Source organism: Thermobia domestica, chromosome 15 (assembly GCF_964235325.1).
Source record: "Thermobia domestica chromosome 15, izTheDome1.hap1.1, whole genome shotgun sequence".
NCBI classification, from domain to species: domain Eukaryota; kingdom Metazoa; phylum Arthropoda; class Insecta; order Zygentoma; family Lepismatidae; genus Thermobia; species Thermobia domestica.
The window spans coordinates 1,073,155-1,097,264 of record NC_137468.1 but is presented as its reverse complement, the minus strand read 5'-3'; the positions used below and the strand labels follow the sequence as shown (position 1 = coordinate 1,097,264).

Below are 24,110 nucleotides of genomic sequence, written 5' to 3'. Positions count from 1 at the left end.
GTTATTAATGGAAATGTGGAAGTTACAGTATATCCGAATTATTTTCACAGATGAGCACACAATCCTATGTTCAGCATAAATTCCGTGGTTGCAGTGCTTGTAAAAGTTCGTTGTCATTCTCCTTTTGATTGGTGGAGAATAAATGTTTTCCTTGTTCCAGAGGTTAGGTGTGCCCAGGACTGCCAACCACAGCATAATTATGGTGCAGTAGACGGATATGCTTTTTGTAGTTTATTTTCCACAGAATATCGAACCACAATTATCCCTACTGGTTTCACTTCCTCCATTTTTTTTTTCAGTTTCCGAAGTACAGTAGGCCTACTATAAGCATATGCTATCCCCTGAATGGTTTTTATTCCCCTGTTTTCCAAAAAGTCAACTTTGTTGCACTTCAGAACTGGATCGGTTTTCTTTTGGAGAACTATTAATGCCAATTGAGAATTGTCTATGTTCTTTACTATCTGTCTTTGAGTCGCAACAGAAATTGAGAAGGGAAAAACGACAAAAGAAGACTATTGTATTGTATTTATTGCAATTTTAAAAAAATATTTTTTTCATGAATTATAGACTGTTAAAATTACTATAACACAACCAGCGAACGAGTGCGGGCGGCCGGTTTTGGAACCAAAATGCAAGCAGCAGTGTTTCTAACCGGACTACTTGTAATCAATCTATCACAGTTCTGTAATCAGTCTATCACAGTTCTTTCTGTCTTGTTCGTAATAAAGCACTTCACGCATATGTTCAAGTCAGGGGCGGAGAGATCGGGCCTTGAGTAAGGAAATTCTTTTGCATTGACATCATATTCGGATGTACTTCAAAAGTTTGGTGAGAGAGAGAACTGATAATCTTTTACCGTCACACTCCTAACCGTCTCCCCAAGTGTCCTGGGTCTACCCCCTGATTGAGATGGTACATAAAGATAATTTTGTCTAATCTCTGTAATTATTTAGCATGATTTAGTAATTTTAAAAAAGATATTTCTGCCACATTTTGAAAACTTTCAAATAAAGTTTTCAAAATGTGGCAGAAATATCGTTTCTTTAAAAAAAAATACTAAACCATGCTAAATAATGACAGAGATTAGACAAAGTTATTTTTATGTACCATCTCAATCAGGGGTGGACTCAGGACACCTGGGGAGACGGTTAGAAGTGTTGCATTGACGGCGGAGGGGGAGCGATTAAAATGGGGTGCCTGATAATTGAAGGTTCCTTGTAACTCCAGTAAAATTCAGACAAAATCTCTGAATTACGTAAAAAAGAAAACATACAAAATACATTTTCAGGGTATCTTTTAGAGCCATTACGTTATTCTAAGATTAATTTTACTTCTGAAATTGATTAGAGGGAATATGTATTTGAATAACAAAACCACTTTCATAAGTTTTTCAAAGTATCAAGTTTGAAAAGAACGAAGTTTGTCTTCCATTGTTATCTCATTGCTCAAAGATACAGGTGATGAAGTAATTGGCTGGAAATCAATCGGCCGTTTCTTACATCAATTTATAAAGAAGATAAGTGCCAATGTTAGATATGACAGTTCAGTATTTTAAAAAAAGCCACCCAACCTCTTGCAACCATGCGTAGCGCATTTTAATACTTACACTTGAAATAAAATACAACTGAATAAAGACGATTGACTTTGCCTTGGAATTTCATATGTGAATAACAATATAAGACTTTTCAGATAGATGACAGGGAGGAGCAGGTTTTATTAAACAAGACCGTACATCTGATATGTTTGAACTATAGGCAACTTGTGTTTACGGTATATATAATAATGTCTGAAGTCAATCGACAAATAACTTTAAGATATTCAACAGAATAACGTATCAACATTATTATATACTACAGACAGAAATATAACACTAGGCTCCCAAGTTTCAAAATTATATTGTGTGTGAAAACAGTTAGTAGATTTAATTCTTTGTCACCTGATAGCTAAAACCTGAGAGAAATTCAGAGTTAGTCCAGAGGTAATTTCTTTCCTCATAAATAAAATTTATTGTGTGCTGAAGCAATGATACTTACTCTTACACTACCCATACGCTGATGTTTTATCAATACTTTTATTCGAACTCTACCAAAGGACTGGATTTCTATAATAATCCTAAAAGAAGGGTGCACTGAACCAAATTGTACAAATCAATCCCTAAAAGCAAGTTATCCAATCCCATAAATCTTTAAAAAATGAAGGAAAAATTTCTTCACCTCCTTTTCCCCCAAAGGGTTCACATTTCTCGAACAAAAAAAAAGAAATTTATTTTAACGTCCCATGATTATGTTGTTTATGCTAGAGGAGACAGATGATTAATGAAAGTGAAGGATTGTAAAATTAAATTTTGTTCTCTCAATGGGAATCAAACCCAGAACCGCATACAATAAAAGCACATGCGCTGGCCAATAGACCAGCGGAAAGGACTTTCACAGTTCTCGAGAGGAAACGTTTCGAGATTCCTCCCTGGCTAAAACTCGAAAAAATAATTTATTTGTCAATCGATAAACATACACTTAAACAGCAGCATCATGAGCCTTAACCTTAACTTGATTTAAACTTACAGGATATTGCGCAAAACTCTAAGCTATCAACCCAAAATGAATCTTTTAGTCACTGACATTGTCATTCCTGCGTTTTAGAGGCTGCTACTGTTTTATAATGAAATCAAATAAAACGTAATCAATTTTTATACAATCTGCTTAATACACGGTAGAAGCTAAATTGCCAACTGTGCTATGTTGTTCTTAAATTGATAATTTCCATTCATAAATCACTATTCACAATACATCTGCATTACTTCCGGAATGGTTTACTACAATACATACATAAGTTACGCCGTTTTTTATTAAGAGATTAGGCTATGCATAACATCTAAATTGCAACTTTAAAAAACCGTTGGATACACTGCAAAGTGAAACTCTCCGCTCCCCTGTCCCGCCGCGCTTGCCAAGAAACTGATGTAAACACAACAGCAGCGCCATCCTCCCAAAACCGCACAGCTATCCTGGTCAGGTTATAATAAAGTGGAGACGTAATACATAAATGCATTCAATAGTAATATGAAGGGATTTTTAAGAAGACTTTCTTTCCAGAATATAATTTTTGAAGTGCATTTAGATCCATTCAACTTTGTGCATGTTAATTTTACGCACAATTTTTCTGAAAGTGTAGTATGTAGTCTATTTGTTTCATTGGAGTTTAGCATTAATTCCAACCCAGAGAGATATTGCCCTGAGACGAGTTTTGGAGTTGTCTCGCCTGGAACACCGTTCGGGACTCGAACCACTCTTAATCTCATTGGAAATCAGAGGTTTTAAGCACCAACAAAGATAGCCAAGAAGATCTCTTTTAAAAAAATAATCACTGACTGTGCGAGCGTGAGTGCTAAGCGTCGGCGCTTCGCAATCGGAATGTCCCGGGTTCAAATCTTGAGGACGGTCATCCTGACTGAACTTTTCCCAGGGTTTTTCCTCAGTCTCACCAGATGGATAGTGGGATGGCACTTTTAAATGTATAGAAATTGGCCACCTTTCTTCCATATATCCCTTCCCAAGTTATTGATAGTTAGGAATGCGCACGAGACGAGACGAGACAGAATTTTCCTGACAAAATTCGAGTCAAAACGCAGCTCTTCTACTAGAAAAATATACATTTTTCGAGTCGAGACATCACTTTTACAGCACATTTTCGAGTCGAGGCAGCTTCAAATCTTGTCTCGTGCGCATCCCTATTGATAGTGTTTCAGTGTAAAATGATTCTTCAGTTGCTGTGTCTGAAACTACGTTAATAAATAAGAGAATAATATTACAACGAGAGGAGCTACGTATTTCCAGTTCCAAAACCACTGTTATTTTGAGCATAAGACAAGAACATTACGCGCTGAAATGCATTACAAAATTTGTGTAAGTTTTACTTTTTTTAATGCTAAGTAAATGTTTCAGTGAAGCCACAAAAAATCTGTGCATTTTACCATTTCCTTTTTACCTTCCTCGTAATGCAGCACGACAAAACTAATACATGGTGAATGTAATGAATGTAGTACTTCTTTCTTACAAGACTGTCTGTCAGAGTTGGCGTGGGTCAATGAAAACTTGACCCACGACCCACTGACCCGCCACCCACCGTGACCCACGACCCACTGACCCACCATCCACGCTGACCCACGCTGACCCACGACCCACCATGACCCACCACCCACCGTGACCCACTCTGACCCACCACCCACCATGACCCACTCTCATCCACTTTGACCTACTCTGACTCACCAAAATCCATCATCATCAACTCTGAACACGATCCACGGTCTCTTCTGAACTGACTAAAGAGTTTACACTTGTAATAAAACAAGACTGTGAAATTGTCACTAATCGGAGTTTGAATTTCTAGTCAATCGCTCAAGCACCACTCTGTTACAATAACAGTAGATCTGGCCTTTACGATATAAAATGGTAAAGTGTTTGTCAGTGAGGAAATTGAAACAGTTCGAGGTGGGGGGAGGAATTAGTGTGTGCCTAAAATATACTTGTACTAAGAGAGTATTCTTGCAAGTGTTAATTTCTGAACGCATTACACAAGAAACTTCTATTCACAGGAAAATACCCCTGTAGAATATGGAAAAGGTTATGGTTTCTCAGTTCACAGTATTTTTCTCACAAAAGACTTAAAAAATCAGTTGTTCATAGGGTATAAAGGTGCTCGGGTACCCTATGTGAGAGCATCTCCATAAAGTATGCTCATAATTGTAATTTGTGTAATCACTAAAACACCACGTTAAATTGAAGTTACAAATATGCATAATTGCAATTATTATGAATATTTATTCCAAAGTAGCTTACCTAAAGCAAAGAAGAGACTTACTAAAAAGTAGGTACAAAAATAAGCCATTAGTAATACAAGTATACATTTTCCGGAACTCGTAATTTTCCACCTTAAAACAAATCTGAAATTGGATTTATTTTCTGTTGGTAACTTTTTCGTGGTAAATCATCCGCAGTGGAATGATTGTCCATCCTTCAGCCAAGAAATAACTAGCTCGTCTACTTTGAGCATGTCTACCGGTGGGCCATTAACATTGATGAACAACAAGTTATACAATGTTTCAGCACTTAGTCTATTTCTAATATCAGTCATCTGTAAATTCATAAGGGGAAATCCCCATTCCAACGCTGTCGTGGAAATTGATAATGCTTCTATCCGATTCTGCAACTTCTCATCGACAATCTACTTGTTAGACTTAAGTCTGCTAACGATTTTTCTTGGTCAGGTTTGAAATACTCAGCAAGAAGTATCATCTCTCTATCACCATACAACATCTTTTCCATATCGACCATGTCAGTTGGCAATGTCGACTCATGGAGAACAGAAACTTCATCTACCACGCCTTTGATAGGGAATATTGTGAATAAATTATCAATTAAAGCCTGATAAACTGATGATTTCTTATTTGTTTATAAATTTAATTTTTGTAATTACACATGAAGGTTTCATACCATTACCAAGTTCCCTCCCCCGTCTAGAAAGCGAAAGGGAACAAGGTTTCTGGAAAGTGTTCAGAGTTGAATGGGAATTTCCCTCCTTCTTCAACTTCAATTACCACACTGATGTATGCCATGTGCCAAATTACGATGAATTTCAATTAAATTATCATAGTATAATTATTTCCTTATTGAATTATCAATACTTTTCAGTGGAAAAAAGGATGAAATTTCAAAGTTCCAAATCAATGTAGAGCAACGTAAAGGGAAAAAAAGTGTAAAATTTTTCATATGCGTACAATCCAAACCTCAAATTTTCGTGTAATTAAGCTTACAGTACAAATTTTATGCCTATTTTTCTAACAACTTTATGGGTTGATTGTCCTGTGTTGTAAGCGCTCCATATAATAAACTTAAGCTTCAGCAATTATTATAGCAGAAAGCAATGGCTATATGAAGGAAAGCACTGTATTTTTTGTTTCTAATTTTTTTCTTAAATAACATCGATCATTTTCGATCATTTTTACAAACCAACTCACTACCAATTTTCCATATACAGAAAGTGCCCTCCTCTACACATAAAGGAGAATTTTAAAAAATGCTAGGACACATTCTGTTTATTTTCAATAGAGTTAATACACTGAATTTCAGCTCCGTAAATTTAACGGCTTGCGAGATACTCATTTTTTTTTTTTTTAAGCAAAAATTCGGATACTCACTACCTTCTTAGGATATTATGCATTATAATAAAAGCAATTTGGATTAAGGCCTAACAATATACCAAAAGTAATTTGACTTTGCAATTTGACCGTGATGATCAGGCACACATAGTTACATTCAATTTTTGTATAATAATTTATATATTACAGTGATTCAGAAATGTATTTTTTCCAGTAGTTAGCTCTAAAACTCACAGGTCTCGAAAGCCAAGTTGTAGTGTAAGTCCTATTGCTATTATTACTATTAAAAATATCAATATCCAAAAGTGCCTGAAGTTCTTTTTTCACCTGGTTAGATATACTCACCTCAGGTAAGTAGACAGAAACAAGTGGAAAAGGAAGGGAAATGAAGGTCTTGAAAGTAAAACGGAGACAAATTTACCAGTCTTCAGAAGATACTCTCTACAATGCAGTGAGCAGAGAGGGTCGGTAGATCATACTGAGTCGGTGGGTCGCAGTGGGTCACGGTGGGTGGTGGGTCACAGTGGGTCATGGTGAGTGGTGGGTCGCAGTGGGTCATGGTGGGTGGTGGGTCGCAGGTGGGTGGTGGGTCACAGTGGGTCACATGCTGTTGACCCACGACCCACTGACCCACTCCATCTCTGCTAAAAATGTATTAGCTAATTTAAGAAAATAGTTTTCTTCCTTGCATTTGAATACCAAATGAAGTAATTTGAATTATATCTCGAGTCTATTATTATTATTATTATTATTATTATTATTATTATTATTATTATTATTATTATTATTATTATTATTATTATTATTATTATTATTATTAAGTATTCTGCTACTGGTAGGTCCTGGGACATTTTTTTTTTTAAGGTTTGAGCCTGAAAATGTTTCTTTCACGTTTCTCGATCTTCAGCTTCCTCTTTTATCTCCCAATATCTTCTTCTATTTTTCAAATAATTCATCAGTTGTGTTCTTCTTCTTCCTATTCCTAGCTTTCCTTCCATCTTTCCTTCTATGGCGGTGTGAAGAAGACAGTTTCTTCGCAAGATGTATCCAATCCAATTGGCCTTCCTACGAAGGATTCTGGGTAAAAGAGTCCTCCTATAGGCTAAGAATGGGATCATCTAATTTATTTGAAATGAATTCTTTCAGTTTTACGTCCCATGATTATAACGGCTAGACCAGAGATGGGCACCCTCACTCATTTTTGCCCTCAAGAAAGCTGACCTCACCCTCACTTACCCTTATTTTGAAAGATGAGGGTGAGGGTGGCTGAGTGGGAATGAGGGAGTCGATTGATGGTGAAGGTGGCTCAGAGTGAGAGTGAGGGCGTCAACTGAGGGTGAGGGTGGCTGAGGGTGAGTATGAGGGAGTAAACTGAGGGTGACGGTCAGGGGATCGATTGAGGGTGAGAGTAGCTGAGGGTGTGTATGAGGGAGTCGATTGAGGGTGAGTATGAGGGAATTGATTAAGGGTGAATGAGGGTTGGCAAAAATGCTCATCTCTGGGCTAGGCTAAAGGAGAAGGTGATAATAAGAAATTAAGGAAAATGGTGGATTTAATGAAGTGGGAGGAAACGGAAGAACACCAATAAAATCCACGAACACGGTGTTTGTTCACTTGGCGCGAGCTAGGAGCGAACCAGGGAACCCACACACCACAAGTGAACTCTCTACCAGTGAGTCACTGTACCCTCATTAATTAATTTATTTCATTCACATATTATTATACCAGTACGTACAATAAAAAACGTTCGTCCTATTGTGACAAAAAGAAGCTAATAGCGCTCGAGAACAAGTCGCTTTTCAACTGACAAATGAACATAAGCGGGGGAGAGGGGCGTAATAATTACCGTCTGTTACGCTCAAGTTTTGGAGCGTACCATAATACCCTACAAAACACCATAATTTTGATCATCGCGCCAATATGACAGTTACTCAGTTGGCAACAGTGGGTATGCCACAGGCTAGTGAGAGGAATCCCCAGAAGTTCGCAAATCATTGTACGAAGGTTACACCCACGTGCTGGTGTTTGCAAAAAAGTTTTTATGTGAGGAATATAAGCTCCTTGTAAGGTTGTTTCATGACCCTTTCGCGTTTCAAAGGTTTTTGTGTTCTCGCCAAGATATTTAGGCATTATTGACGTAAGCGTTCACGAAACAAATGTTCAACATTCAAACGAAGACGCATAATGGCGATTGCTGGGTATTCTTGCTGCAACACATACCGTACTTTGCACCAGATTTAAGGGATTTTAGAGAAAATTGCATATAACTTACAAACGTTATGATTTAGAACACTGTATTTTAAACATATAATAGCTAGATATATAAAGAAAACATTTGTGCAAGTGCATTAGTAGACATTCAGTGTGACCATGGTTATTGACATATAAACTTTGGTGCAAAGTAACGATACAAAAACGTATGTTCAACCTACGAACATTAGGGATGCGTTCGAGTTGAGTCGAGACAGAATTTTCCTGACAAAATTCGAGTCGGGACACAGCTCTTCCAATAGAAAAATATATATTTTTCGAGTCGAGACATCACTTTTACAGCACATTTTCGAGTCGAGACAGTCTCAAATCTTGTCTCGTGCGCATCCCTAACGAACATAATGTTTCTGTGCAATGTTTTCCCTCCAGTATTTATACATTTCACTTTCTACACAAAACTGCATGCAGTCTACAAATATTGATATTAGAATGTAAATTTGAGTACTTAGTATGAATTACCGATATTTCTAAAGAAAATTATGTATTTTCTGGTACGGCACAGGAACCACATTGTTATAGAATAGAATAGAATATTTTATCGTCATTGAGCTTTACAAGCAATAGACAACGTCCGAATGAGATATACATATAGATACACATTTTAGCATATGTCCCACAAAAATGCCAACTCAGAAACAGAAAACACAATCCTCGTGAACCTATTTGCTTTGGTTGCTCTTTAGGTCCGAGATGGAAGATTTACAGAGTTTGGAGCGTTCAGCCTGAAACCAACCAAATTGCAGGATTTCTTTTAAAAAAAATCTAATGTTAGTTACTCCTATGCGTAAAGCTTCAAGCCCCGCAAAAAGAATAGTGATTTCTAAAAGCACGAAGCCTTTCTGACTGAAGCCCTCTCAAACTATTTTCCTGAACCCGCGTCTCTTCGTAATTTATTTTCCAATAAGAAATCCATTTCGAAAGCTTTCTAAATAGGAAATTTACCTAAAATTAGAAGGGAGAATAATTTTCAATCTAAGGGTCTACTTTCTCCCACTTTTATATTTTCTGATTTTAGAACGTTTCACACTTCAATTTGAACTATTGCTTCAAAGTTCCATTATACATAATAATATTCTACGAAACTGATTTTCTTTGGATTTCTTTTTAGGGAAGTTCTTGTAGGTGATATCTTTCAAATTTTGTCGGCCTTTACAGCGATTGCTTTCCACAGCTCTACAACAAACAACTCTTCGGGTAATTAGAACTTAAGTTAACTTCCAACATTATAGCCAAAATATAGTTTTATATTCTATCTTAAGGTGGCAGTTGAAACTTTCTCTTTACAGTTTTTGCCGAATATTTTACGATATTCGGCAATAAATGTGGCCAAAAAACAATGGAAACATCGGTTTTCACCAGAATAAAGGCCAGTTTGTTCACAACTTTGAGCGTACATTCCCGCTAATCATTAAAAAAGGGGGGCTATTGTGTCGCTGAATATCTTCAAATATTCCCTGGAGTTTGACCAATATTTCCGCATAATCGGCATTTCAATTCGCTGAAAACTTAAAAAAAAAAAAAAAAAAATGGCAAGCGATGATGTATTGAAATACCGTCTTCCCCAATATATATTGTTTTACCGGCAGAGGACTGTAGAACTCTTCATTTTTTTGTGCAAAGTAATCCTTGAAGGTGCAAAGTAACCCTGTCTTAAGGTATTTTGGCACATTTGATCCATAGTGTCCACTGCTTCCTTCGTTTCATTATAACAGTGAATAATACTGGGCTTCTGTGTGATTGGACTGTGCAGTAGAGAGATGAGTAACGATTCTGTTATTCTTTGGTTTGTAGGAGACAGTTTTTTCTCTGTTAAACAGAAAGTATGAAGTGTTTAGTGGTCTTTCCTTTTTGTTGAAAAGCGCTTCAGATCGAACACTTCTCTGTTTATTCTTTTGGTACATACCAAGCATAATCAGGCTGATGGGAGCTCTCGAAAGGTCTTCAGCTTGATTTATACTCGTAAACCAATTATTTGTGCTAATATTCCTGTTTGTTCCATGAATACTTTGATCTGCATTCCCTTGCAACATAGTGGATTCTATCTATCACGTAACCATGTTGGTGTCACAATCTATCACTACATTTTATCCCATATTTGGAGGATTAATTTCGTATATACATACGAAAGGGATATTTCCCTCGAATACCTAACAATTGTTCGTCGACGGTTACTTACGATCCCGGGTTGTACTTACCAGGGAAGGTCGCGGGGTGTTACTCAAACTATGCTCAAACGACTCGTTTACTCGTTCTTACATAACGAAAACGGAGAAATCCTCGATTGCACGTATGATTAATTTACGAGCATTAATAGTTCAAAATTGAAGATTTTACAAGAAGTTTGAAGCAACTATTCTTGAGTTAGACGCTTCATTTTTCATATCGGGAGGGTTTTCTTGGATTTCCAGCACAATGGTGAGGTCAAAATGTACGCATTTTGCAAGATGAAGCAAAATATTTATTACCCCATGCCGTAGACGTCGGAGGACCACGGCCCCGCAGCGACGATCCACGGTGGCCCCACTTCCGTTTTGAAAATTATACCACCAGCGGTAGAGACGCGAAGAAACGCCAATGTACAACAAAATTACTCCCCCCCAAAATATGTTAAATCGCCTATATGCGTAATTTGTTACATTAGAGAGAGTAAAAAAAAAAAACACTTTTAAAAAAGTAAAAAAAAAAAACGTCCCACGGTAGGCGCAAACCACCAACCTTTGGATTACTAGGCGCGTGCTCTTCCAACTTAGCCACGGAGGCAATCAAGAAAATGTCGCTTGTAGAGGCATAAATCGTTGAGGTATTTCTAATGTAGCTAATCAAAGTGCTCCTTTAACCGTGTATATTCGACGATAAACGTTTGAGATTAGATAAAATCCATGTAATTTTATAACAAAATGACGCGCGTGTATTTGCTTTATTTTATGGTTCTCCCATATTCACTTTCAAATGATCAGCTACAGTCGTCATCTAAATTCATATAATTATACGCACTCATCTCAAGATTTTTCATTTCATGATGTAGAGGCAGGGGTTATTCTTGACTCCCGTAGCTCACTTTAGGCACAATTCGTCAAGAAAAATAATATATAACAATAACCGTATGCGCATGACTGGCAATAGTTCGTGTTGATCCCTTCGCGATTCTCCGCGACGAATCGAAGAAGCGTGGACCAAAATGAAGTCCTCGCTGCTACGCGGTGGTAACTTCAGTACTCCGACTCTAGGTATCTCTTTCGATTCGACGAAACCCTGCAGCCAGTGGCACACTAGCGGCAGTCCTTCGACGCGTCGCTATAGCGACGATCGACATTTACCGGCAAGTGGACCACTAGGTTGGCGACGTTTACGGCATGGGGTAGGGAGGTGGTGAAGGGTAATAGCGTCTTGCAACTTGCAAATTTCCTCTTCTTTTTTGGTACACCTGGTCGATAGGCTGATAAAATGTATTTGCCACCCCTATTCGACTTATTGTCATTCAAATGTCACTTTCCTGTTTGGTCACCTTCAAATTGAACAATGACATTTGTCTCCAAAACTCGGCCGCGGAACTAACGTGAACGGAGTTCCGAACCGAGTCAGCCTCAGCTTATGCATTATGGAAGACGGTGTTTCAATATATCATCGCTAGCATTTGTTTTTTTTTAATTTTTCAACGGATTTTAATGGCGATTGTTGGAAACTTAGTGGTCAAACTTCTAGAAATATTTTAGCATATTCGGCAATAAATGTGGCCAAAAAACAAACAATTGACTAGTGACGATGTATGCAAACATCGGTTTTCTCTAGAATAAAAGCCACTTTGTTCACAACTTCGAGCGTACATTCCCGCTAATCATTTTTTTTTTCCGGCCTATTTTGTCGCTGAATATCTTCAAATATTCCCTGGAGTTTGGCCAATGTTTTCGCATAATCGGCATTTCAATTTTCTGAAAACTTAAAAATAAATAAATAAAAAATGGCAAACGATGATGTATTGACACCGTCTTCCACAATGCAATATTATCTAGTTTAACTTCATTTTAACAGCAAACTGATTTTTGTTCTCTCCACATATGTACTATGTTGCAGTGCACAAAGTGCAAAATTTTTACTGGACAGCTAATCTGGGCAAAACAACACATTGGTGACAGGGCCTTTTGAGAAAATATTGGTCTCACTTCTACCTAGAGAATGCAAGAACATCACAATATGGATTATTACGAGATTAGTTAGGAATAGTACGACATTTTTCATAGAATTTTGCACGCCTGACAAAGCGTTTTGGAGACAAATGTCGTTGTTCAATTTGAAAGTGGCCACACAGGGAAGTGATATTTGAATGACAATATAGTCAAATAAGGATAGCAAATACATTTTATTAGCTTATCAACGAGGCAATTTGCAAGTCGTAAAGACGCTATTACCTTTCACCTCCTCCCTAATAAATTTCCTCATCTTGCAAAATGCGCACATTTTGACCTCACCATTGTGCTGGGCACCCAAGAAAATCCTTCGATACCAAAAATTAAGCGTCTATCTAAAAAAAAAAAAAAAAAAAAAAAAAGTTTCTTCAAACTTTTTTACAAAATCTATTAAATTTTGAACTTTTAACGCTTTTAATTCAAACACGCTTGCAATCGAGGAGTTCTCCGTTTACGTAATTGTTTCATATACATAAAGGGAGTCAATTGAGCATAGTATCGATATTAAATCAGAGTAATACCCCGCGACCTTCCCTAATTAGTGCGACAATTTATTGTAAAGGCATTCCACAATTCCCGAAAAAGATCGATTTAGAGTTTTCTTTCTCACCAAATCGAGAACAACCAAAATAAATTCAAATCAACCGCTGCTCATTATACATTTGTAAGGGTATTCGGTCCACTTACGGTCAAACAGTACTGTAACAGATAAATGGTTGTCCTTATGAACAGCAGTATTCCCTAACAAAGCAACAAAGGCAAGCTTTATATATATATACCTTCATAATAGCCATAAAATCGTAACGAAGTAACTTGGTGAACTTCTCCCTTATTATGTTAGAAACTACATTACGAGACCAAGACGAAATATATTTAATCATTCAGTCATTTGGAAGCTTGGAATGGTTTCACATTTCTGAAGGGCTCAGATTATATACTATAAACAATGAGTAACAGTCCTTTATGAATTTCTCAGAAATTATATAATATCTATTATTAAGCTATTAGAATTCCTTCTTCAAAGAATATTTGAAAAGAAAAGAAATGTTAGTAGGTTACGTTTCAGTATGATCGTATTCATGGAAAGTAATCTCCCTTCTTTCTGAATATTAACAGCTGGACGAAAGTGCAAAAGTTTTTTTTTCTACAAAAATTTTTCACAAAAATCATTGGGCTAAGTAGCCCAAGCTAGAGGCCTATGACTCGCTGCTCGGGCCCATCAGACGCGATGATGATGATGATGATGATGTTACATGTGTGTTTTAATGAAATGTAATGTTCATTCATTTTCACACTGATACTGCGAAAATGTATTATCAAGATATATCCGTATAATGTGTCCTGTTGATTGAAAATGATTCGTGAGAAACACAAGTCCCCTTTTGTTTTGCCAAAAAAATCACCCTTTGTCTTATGGTATTAACAAGTTGGACAAGGACACAAATGTTTCTTGGATGTGATTTAGGTGAAATATGACACACGACTATCATATCGGGAGGCAATTAGGGGACACAGTAGCTCTGTTCTAGAGTCCTGACCTCGGTGAGAGGTTTCCCTGGTCCGATCCTAGACCAGTGGTTCTCAACCGATCAGTTGTGACACACTGGTGTGTCACGCAGTCCCTTAAGGTGCGTCGTGTAATTTTAGAATTTAAAAATGATGAAAAATTTAATGGCAATTAGTTAAAATCGAGACAGACTGTACCAGTCAACACCTCCAGCGGTAACCATAATGCTCAATGCTGTATAGAGTCATATAAATACTAATAGGTTTCACTATTATAATAGATATTATTATTATTATTATTATTATTATTATTATTATTATTATTATTATTATTATTATTATTATTATTATTATTATTATTATTATTTATAATGAAAGTATGAAACAAACGTGTCGGGATGTCCTGCACGTTCAGTGAAGTGTATCGGCAGAAGAAAAAGGTTGAGAACCACTGTCCTAGACCATGTAACAAGTTTCTGGTATCGTGTCCATTGGATTTCTCGGAGATCTGATGTTTCCTCCTACATTCTCATTCCACTCACTTTCATTAGTCATCTGTCTCCTTTACCCTAAAGAACATAATCATGGAATATTAAATTTACATTTAAAAAAAACAACAAAAGAACTAAGTAATGGCCAGCATTCGAAATCCTAAGGGATGAGGAGATTCAGGTTCCCTTAATATTCTTGGAATAAAATTTCCTTACATTAACAAGTTACTCGAAGATGAATAACGTAACAGTATTGGTAGAAGTTTGCAAATTATTTATAGTAATTATCAGTGGCGTATTTACGATTTTGTTTCGAGGGGCTTTGCTAACTTTCGGAGAGGGCTTTGCCTGAAAATGTGAAAACTCTGCAAGATATTTCTTATACTTGACTCTAGTAAGTAAGATTTCGGGGAAGGCTTAAGCCCGGAAGCCCCCATAAATACACCACTGGTAATTATATATAATTAACAGGTAGTATGGGAAGACACAAGGAACATCTAGAGTTAATTCTGAACTGGTAAACAAAAGAGAAGCTAAAGGTGAAGTAGTCATGTTCAGTACAGTGATGATAACCCGTGGGAAAAATCCCATTTTGTGAGATTGTTGACGTTAATTCTTGAAAAAGGGATAAAGGGAATTTTCGTCGAAATTAGTAGGATATGTGGGATTTTTCATATCCCCCCCTCTCTCACTCACTCCTTCTCTCTCTCTCTCTCGCTTTCTCATGATCAATATTAAAAGATGAAAATCATATCACAAAAAAATTAAATGTCGACTAAAAGCAGGAAATTCGTGTTACTATTCAATTCGAAACCTACTGTCGTCGCGAATTCTGTCGAGGAATTTGAAGCTTAAAATATATAAAACGATTATCATGTCTGTTGATCTGTATGGCTGTGAAACATGCTCACTTATTCTGAGGGAAGAGCATAGACTGAAAGTGTTTGAGAATAAGATCCTGAGACGAATATTCGTTCCCAAGAGGAACGGGAATGGGGAATGTCGGAAACTTCATAACGAGGAACTATATAATTTAAACGGTTTACCCAACATTGTTAGGGTCATCAAGTCTAGGAGGCTCAGATGGACAGGTCAAGTAGCCAGGATGGAAGAAAGTAGCAACGCTTTCAAAATCTTAACTGGAAGACCAATCGGAAAACGACTATTAGGAAGACCTAGGTACAGATGGGAGGACAATGTTAAGATGGATCTCGCAGAGATAGGAATACAAAGTAGAAACTGGACCCAATTGGCTAAGGCGAGAAGTCAGTGGAGAGTTTTTGTAAACGCGGCATTGAACCTTCGGGTTCCATTGGCCATAGAGTTTTATATATATCAACTCCAACAAAATTTCTCCGTGAAGTAATTTACTGAGCTTTTAATACGGTTGGAATCAGTTTTAATTGTCCAATTTTGTTACTGAAAAAGTGCATCCAAATATAGAAGTAATTTTGTTCACTGACTTGACACCTTTAAAAAAAAAAATCAAGGAATGTTAATTCCTGTAATATTTAAAGAAATAAATAAAAATAAAATAATTAGAATAATTACCGGAACAAAGTAAAATATCAAACAAAACAGAAAGAACTTGAGGAACGTTCCACATGAAATGACTAGAGAACAAAGCTTTTCTGTTCTCATTACATTGAGTAGAAGATGATGACACAGACCTATGATGGCAACACAACGGGCCGCGGTGGCTCAGTGGTGCAACGTTCACCTCTGGTGCATGGGATGCTTCGTTAGTTTGATCCAGCTCGCGCCAAGCGTACTTTGTGGTGGACACATACCGTGTGTGTGTATGTTTTCTCGGGGTTCTCCCGTTTCCTCCCTCTTCGTTCCACCATTTCATTCTTTGCTCATCATCACCGTCTCCTTTAACACTAGCCGGCATAATCGTGGGACGTAAAACTTAAAAGATTTCATTTCATTTCATTTGGTTTCGTCAACATTTTCAATTCTTTTTTCGAGTAAGGAAAATTCTTGTTCCTAAGCTATTTCTAAATGTAAAAGATCGAAGCTAATGGATAAATAACCCATATAGGCTACTGAGGAAAATTAGTGTTATATAGTAGCTTCATTTCTCATTCTTTACAAGTTCTAAAAACAAATTGTAATTAGTGTAACTTGGGAAATTCAAGAACAAAATGTCTCTAAAGATGGGATTTTATAAAGTTTTAGTTTGGCACCACTGGTTCAGAATCGAGTAGTGAGGAGGTTTTACATTCCCCCTCGTACTTCGATTGTGATTATTTCGCACCCAGAAGAGTCAATTAATATTTAAAATAATAATAATAATAATAATAATAATAATAATAATAATAATAATAATAATAATAATAATAATAATAATAATAATAATAATAATAATAATAATAATAATAAGAGCAGGACTAATAGAACTACAGATATTTCTACTTTTACATCTCCTGAGTTGAAAATTCTGATAAAACGGCTTGGATAGAACTCAATGGAAAATGAAATGAAATATTTGAGTATAACGTCTCATGATTATGCCTGTTAGATGATGATTAATGGAAGTGAATGATTATGGAAATATTGGTGGAATGAGAAAGTGGGTGGAAACTGGAGTACCCCGAGAAATTCACAGCATGATGTTGTCCACCACAAACTGACTTTGCCGGGGATCTCACGTATCAGAAGTAAGCACTCTACCACTGAGCAACCGTGCCCCGAGTGTTCAATGGAATGAAGAATGACCTCTTTAGACATATTATTTATTATAATCGAAACTTCCTTTTGATATTTTATTTGCGTTTACGTGCATTGCAGTAAGAAGTCAATAATGTCACCGCAGACACTCAAACCGTTAAGTTTTGATACCTGAATCAGGATTTGAATCCGGGAGTTCTAGATTGCAGTTGGTAACAAAATAAACAGAAGACAAAACAGGTTCTCCCAAGAGTAATCCTGGCACCAGAAATGTCCTTGTTACAGCTCGTATTCATTCGGTACCCTTTACATGTTAACCAACGGACAACTTTCTCCCTCCTTACAGAAATAACTTGACCATCTCTGTTTCACCATAAGATCTACCAGAAACAAGAATTGACTAGTTCGTAAAAGATATTATCAACGCATGTCAGCTAATGCAATTGTTAAGTTACATTGTCATACATGAATTCTTTCGTCATCATCGTCCAGTTACATAGCTGCATCGGTTCGTCCAGTTCCAGCGAGGTCACGCGAAAGGTCAAGGAACAGCTTTGCAAAGCATCGAAAATAAATGGACGACACAGTTTGGACAGGAGGAAGCAACAGGCAACTGAACTGAACTGTCCCACAAACATTAGCGCTTGACCTTCAGCATGTAGCGACCATTAATCATCTTTTGCTCCTCGGGGGTCAGTCAAGTATAAACATTAATCAGAAAGCGAAGAGGTCCATCATGGCTAACTGATTAGCGAAAGACCATAGTTCGATTCTGGATAAAAGTATATTAACTTTTGAAATCCACTTTAAACTGTAGGTTCATGTCTCATATGACCTCAGGGAAAAGAAATAAAAAATCCGAACAGTTGACAGATGATCAAATTATAACTTGAGTCTGTGATGGAGGCAAACGTTTTGGAACCTTGATCTATCCATACGTGTACTAGTAGTTGAAAAGATGGAAAAGTAGGTCTGTAGCATCGACCCTTCTGGAAATCTCATGACCCCATGTTCGCACATTTACATACAAGACAATTTTCCACTACAAACAATATAAAAGTTATTGGATTTTTATAAAGTGTAGTGTGTATTTCCCTTAGAGCGTTCCAATTATATCCGCGGGTTGCGGGTGAAATTGGTCGAATATAAGTAAGTTTTTTAAACTTCCAAGTTTATTTGTTTGAATAATAAGAAAACAAGTTTCTTCGATAACTTTCACCAAAATTGTTGGATTTTGATGCAATGTGGAACATACAGTCTTTGAGGTTTCCCAATGATTACTCCATATTGAGACAAAATCAACTAGAATAGAAAGGGTCAAACCTTCTCTTCTCCTCCGAACGAAAATAAATTATGTTCTGTGCTAACTTTGGTATTTTAAAAATCGATGGGATATGGTTCCATATAATATTTAGAGATCTTCGAATTGTGGTCTTGGAAAAAATAAGGAACATAAAATGGACAGAAAGAGTAACAAACGAAGATGTTTTAAAACGGATAGGAGAGAAGAGGACACTTCTAGGAAGGTCAATTGGATTGAACATATCTTGCGAAAGTCATAGAAGAGACGATGGAAGGAAAACGAGGAAAAGGAAGAAGAACACAACTGATCGACGATTTGAGAAACAGAAGAAAATATTGGGAGTTAAAAGACGAAGCTGAAAATCGAGAAACGTGGAAGAAACAGAATACTTATTGGGTTTAAAATAAGTGTAAATGGTGAATCAATTATTCCGTTCCACTTCCCGCGATTTAGGAAATACGTATGTTTCACGATAGTTTTCGTATTATTCGATTCCATAGAGTTGTTGAGTTGCTTTTAGTTTAGCGTTCCCTTTCAGCAACGAGGCTATATGAGACGTGGACCTACTGATTAACATGGAATCCGAACCACATGATGGTGCGTATGTTGTATAAGATTTTTCCATAATTCCCACTACTTGGGATTGAAATCAATAAATGGTGGAGAAGTAAATTATCCCCTCCCCGGTTAAAAAAAATACTTCCTTGAAAATTTTGTAAATATTCTCTGATTATTATCCAAAATAAATTTAAGATAACGCTATGGTATCTACAATTTAAAAGAACAGTTCTTTTGTTCGCTTCAACAATGTACACTCATGTCCAAAATGATTGTCGCATATCTATAACTGTCTTCTTGTAAGAATATAATTTGATAATGATTTTGCAGGATACTTTTAATACTGATACTATGTGTATAATCGGGAAATGTATATATTTGTGGTAAATTTCATAGGAAAAGAATTAATACGAAAATTAGAATGAGTAAAACAAAATGTTGCTAAATGGACAAGAAAGTTTTATTTTCGCTTTATTGTTCTTATTTACTGCTCTTTTGACATGAAATTTGCCACATACATGTCTTTGTCGATTATAAACATACTAACATTGTAAGAAATACCGACCGAATTCGTTATCAAATTATATTCCTACAACATATTTATAGACATGCGACAATAATTTTGGACATGAGTGTACGCTACCACTAATAATTATTTAGTTGTGGTATTACGAAAGTCGATGAGGGAGGTGCAATTTTCGTACATCAGATTAGGAATTACGATACGAAATCATTGAGTCATAATGTTTGTGTTCTTTCTGACAATTTCGGACCAGTCAAATTTCTCAGGATTTGAGATTTGTTGCTATAATAGATTCCTATTATAACCAAATCCTATTAGATTATTTGAAGATACAAATAATAGGTTATGGGATATTTTTCTCTTGTCCGTAATAATAATAATAATAATAATAATAATAATAATAATAATAATAATAATAATAATAATGAAGCGGGCTAATATAACTAATGGTTTAATGCGATCGCAAGATGTATCTGACGCATGTAGGGTAGATGTAAGCAGTGACTTTTCACCATTCATTATCATGATTCATTTCTCATCTTGTTCTTTAGGCTAGAAGCCAGAATTGCAGGTCGTAAAACCTAAAATACCGGTAAATAACTCTCCTGAGCAATCAGCCATCCAATGTACTGGACTATTGTCGGCCCACGATTGGCCCTCAATTTATAAAGCCAAACCACTATCGGGCCGCTCATGGGAAAGGTATTATCAGGTAAATCTTCTGATTTAAGTTATACAATATACCGGGTGCGTCATTTATAATGTCAAACCTTGATGATATGTTCACCATCCCAAAATGTTCACCATCCTCTTAGGTATTGATGAACACCAATTTCATCTGCCTACGACTTACGGTTCCCGAGATATGGCTCCTTAAAACTCTCCAAATCGGAAATTTTTGGTCAATATCTCGGGAACGGTAAGAGTGACACGAAACATTCCATCACTTCTTTCTGATAGTCTTTGATGGTCTACCAAATGGACGACTCAAAATTGAAAAATTCGCAAATATCATATGAAAAATCTTTTGCCATAACTCTGTTTAGTGTATGAAGATCTATCGAATGAGATATCACTTGACCCATATTTTCGTTTAAAATTTCTAAGTTGGACCTGGGCCCCCATCAAAGGCGGCCCTGGGGGACACCGCCACAACATCATTCTATTTGCCCCATGGCTTTCCTATTTGATGGGGGCCGCGGTGGCTCAGTGGTAGAGCGTTCACCTCTGGTGCTTGGGGTCCCGGATTCGATTCCAGCCCCCGCCAAGTGAACTTTGTGGTGGACAAACACCGTGTGCGTGGGTTTTCTCGGGGTTATCCCGTTTCCTCCCACTTTCTTCATTCCACCATTTCATTCATTACTCATCATCACCGTCTCCTTTAGCCTAACCGGCATAACCGTGGGACGTAAAACTCAAAGATTTCATTTCATTTCATTTTTTTTTTCCTATTTGAGTTTTTGTTTGGTTCATCTATGTTCAACCGTTTTGATATTAGTGGTACTGGACGTTTATCTGATACAGGTAACATATCTTGGCGGCTATTTTGAATACGGTGACCGACATTTAAAAAAATCTTTTGCCACATCGCTTTTTAATTTTTAAAGATCTATCGAACGAGGTGTCATTCGTCCCATGTTTCTATTTAAAATTTTAAAGTTGGGCCCCGGATTCCCTTGATTAGCGGCCCTTGGGGGTACCGCGACATCATCATTCAATTTGCCCCCTGATATTTCCTATTTGAGTTTGTGTGTATGTGTGTGTGTAAAGAAAACTAATGAAAGAACGTCTGCGCATCAAGTGAGGGGTCCGAGTTACGTTTCCGACCAGTTCAAAGATCAGATTTCTCTTTTATTTTATTTTACTTTATTTATTGAACAAATTCCCAGATACAGCATAATTGTGCCATTTTACACAGGGAAATGTCAACAATTGTTTGTTTTAAATTGGATTGCATTTAAGATTAGTGTTCCTTTCAGGAGCAAGGTTATGTCAAACGTAGACCTACAACTTAACATGGTGTCCGAACCACATCAACTCCCAACGCGAATTAAAGCTGGATCTCCCGCGCTACAGACTAAGGATGGCCATTTCCGGAAAAAGAGTTTTCCGGTTTCCGGAAAAAGAGTTTTCCGGTTTCCGGAAATCACATTTTCCGTTTTTCCGGACAATTTTCCGTCTTCCGTTTTTCTGGAAAATTTTCCGTCTTCCGTTTTCAATTTTCCTGTATTCGGAAAAAATACTTCCCGTTTCCCATTTTTCCGGAAAATGTGGCCATCCCTACTACAGACAACAACGAGGAAATATTTTTTTTGAGTGACGATAAAAGAACAAAATATTGTAATTGTAAAAAAAAATAAAAAAAAATAGTATAACTCGAGATTTTAACAGATTTACACATTTAATGAGCTCTACATGCTGAAAAAGTGAATGCTGGATGTCTCTCTGCCTATTCCTCCGTCCTGGTGTATGTACCCGTACATTCGTCCTAAGATCAAATTCAACTTCCAACTTCAATAAGTTCAATTTCCAACCAAATTTCAAACTTAAGATTTTTACGAGATTTTTGAAAGTGTGCAGGAGCGGAGTTAATGTTCTTTCTATCTCCCAAAATAAACTGAGTTTACAGGAGATTTTAAAAAAATTGAAAATCCCGAAATATTTTGTTTCCAGTTCGTAAATTGGTAACATTAAGCCTTATCTGAGCAAGCAGGGCCTTCCAGGCCCAGTAGCTTCATATATATATATATTTTCGAATTTCTCAATAACCATAAATATTTCGATGACATAAAATTCTGAATTTTTCTATCTTTAGTCATGAACATATCGAAGTTAAAGTCATGAACATACGAGTTGGTAAGGCTAATAGAGTTGGTAAGGCCCCAGTTCCCCGTCTATGTTACAAAAAATAGCTTGCCCGGACAAGAGTTAAAAACCATTTAATATTGTATAAGTTATTCTTCTGGAAAGAATACAGAAGGAGCAGCTATTTTCTTCTTGTGGGTAAGTTCTGTTCAGAAAGTCTTCTCAAGGAGATTCTCACAATTTTGTTCAAATTTCATAAATAAATATTTCAGGAATATCTCCAGCTGAACACGATTTAATTTATGGAATGGGTGCAAGAATGTTTAGTGCGGTGGTCCATAACTTTTGTTAACACTGTTCATACAGGAAAGTAAGAATTATCCATAAAATGTACACACTGTGCTAAATTGGATTCAGTATCATGGAATTTAGCTTCTTTTTTCGACAGTGTACCTGCAGTATATGAGACGGAAAGTGTTGCAAAATGGAAACCGAAAATGATCTCGAGGCAAAAATCCTGCATCAGACTCGAATCCGGGACCACGCACTCATATGGTTAGCCACTTCGTTATAAAGACGCACACTACACACTAAAGGGATTAACCAATAAATGGGATTGTGTTAACATCCAGAAAACTTGCAGATTTTAAACTTAAGATCTTAAAAAAAGGGGGGACACGGGTGGCTCAGTGGTAGAGTGCTAGTGCCAGTTTTTCTGTTCCATTCCAGACCAAGTGAGTTCATAGAAGAAATATTGGGCCTTATGCAAAGTCGTTCTGGCAAGTAATTAGTGCAATACTAAAGCATTTGACTAACATAAGTTGCCTGCAGTAGCCAGGTTTTTACTATGACACTAATCAAACGTCAAAACGACTCTGCATAAGGTCTATTGTGTCTAGACGCTCACCCAGAATTTTTTGTTGGGAGGGGAATAAGGTATGGGGAAGTTCAATAATACAAGGCGGTATGTTTACGTAGTATCGAACGAGTGTTTTTCTACAGCCGAAAAAAAAAAGATAAATAGTTTTTCAGTACTGATACCTATATTCTCTCGAAAAATGGTAAAATTAGATTGTTTTTATCAGAAAGGTAAAATATTTAGTCTACATCATGTGTTTCTCTGGTAAACAAATGTACTTTTATTATGAAAGGTACAAATATATGTCGAGCTACAAAGTTTTGGGAGGGTCTGGGTACGGCGGACCCCCTTGGGTGTGCTCCTGACCATGTCCATCTGTATTTTCGGGTTCTCTCACTTTCTCATTCCAACAATTAATTTATTATCACTCACCCTGATTGATGGCCGATCTGCTTTGACCTAAAGAGCATAATCAGGGGACGTAAACCTAAAAATTTTAAGAAGTAGGATGTCTCGAAAAACGTCGTGAACGGGATGTCTCGTATCTCGTCACAATAATTCTGTTTCGTCTCGTGGCTAACACTACCAATCAGAATCTTGGGCGATTAGTAAGAATTAAGACTGTTCGTTAATCGATTGGGAGCTTAACGTCCCTTTCCAGTTGAGAATAGCTTACAGCTTAATGTACCAGGAATCGAACACGGGAAGGTACAGGCATAACAAAAGTGTAAAATTTCCCAGAGGTTTGAGTACTTGTTATTCTCCCATTGTAGACCATGAACG

General features: G+C 36.8%; 1 protein-coding gene across 1 annotated transcript in view; it reads right to left on the bottom strand.

Moving 5' to 3' along the window:
- The window catches only part of LOC145672027 (putative transporter YutK), a 134,154-nt gene that overhangs the window by 109,492 nt on the left and 552 nt on the right, over positions 1 to 24,110 (bottom strand). The window lies entirely within an intron of this gene.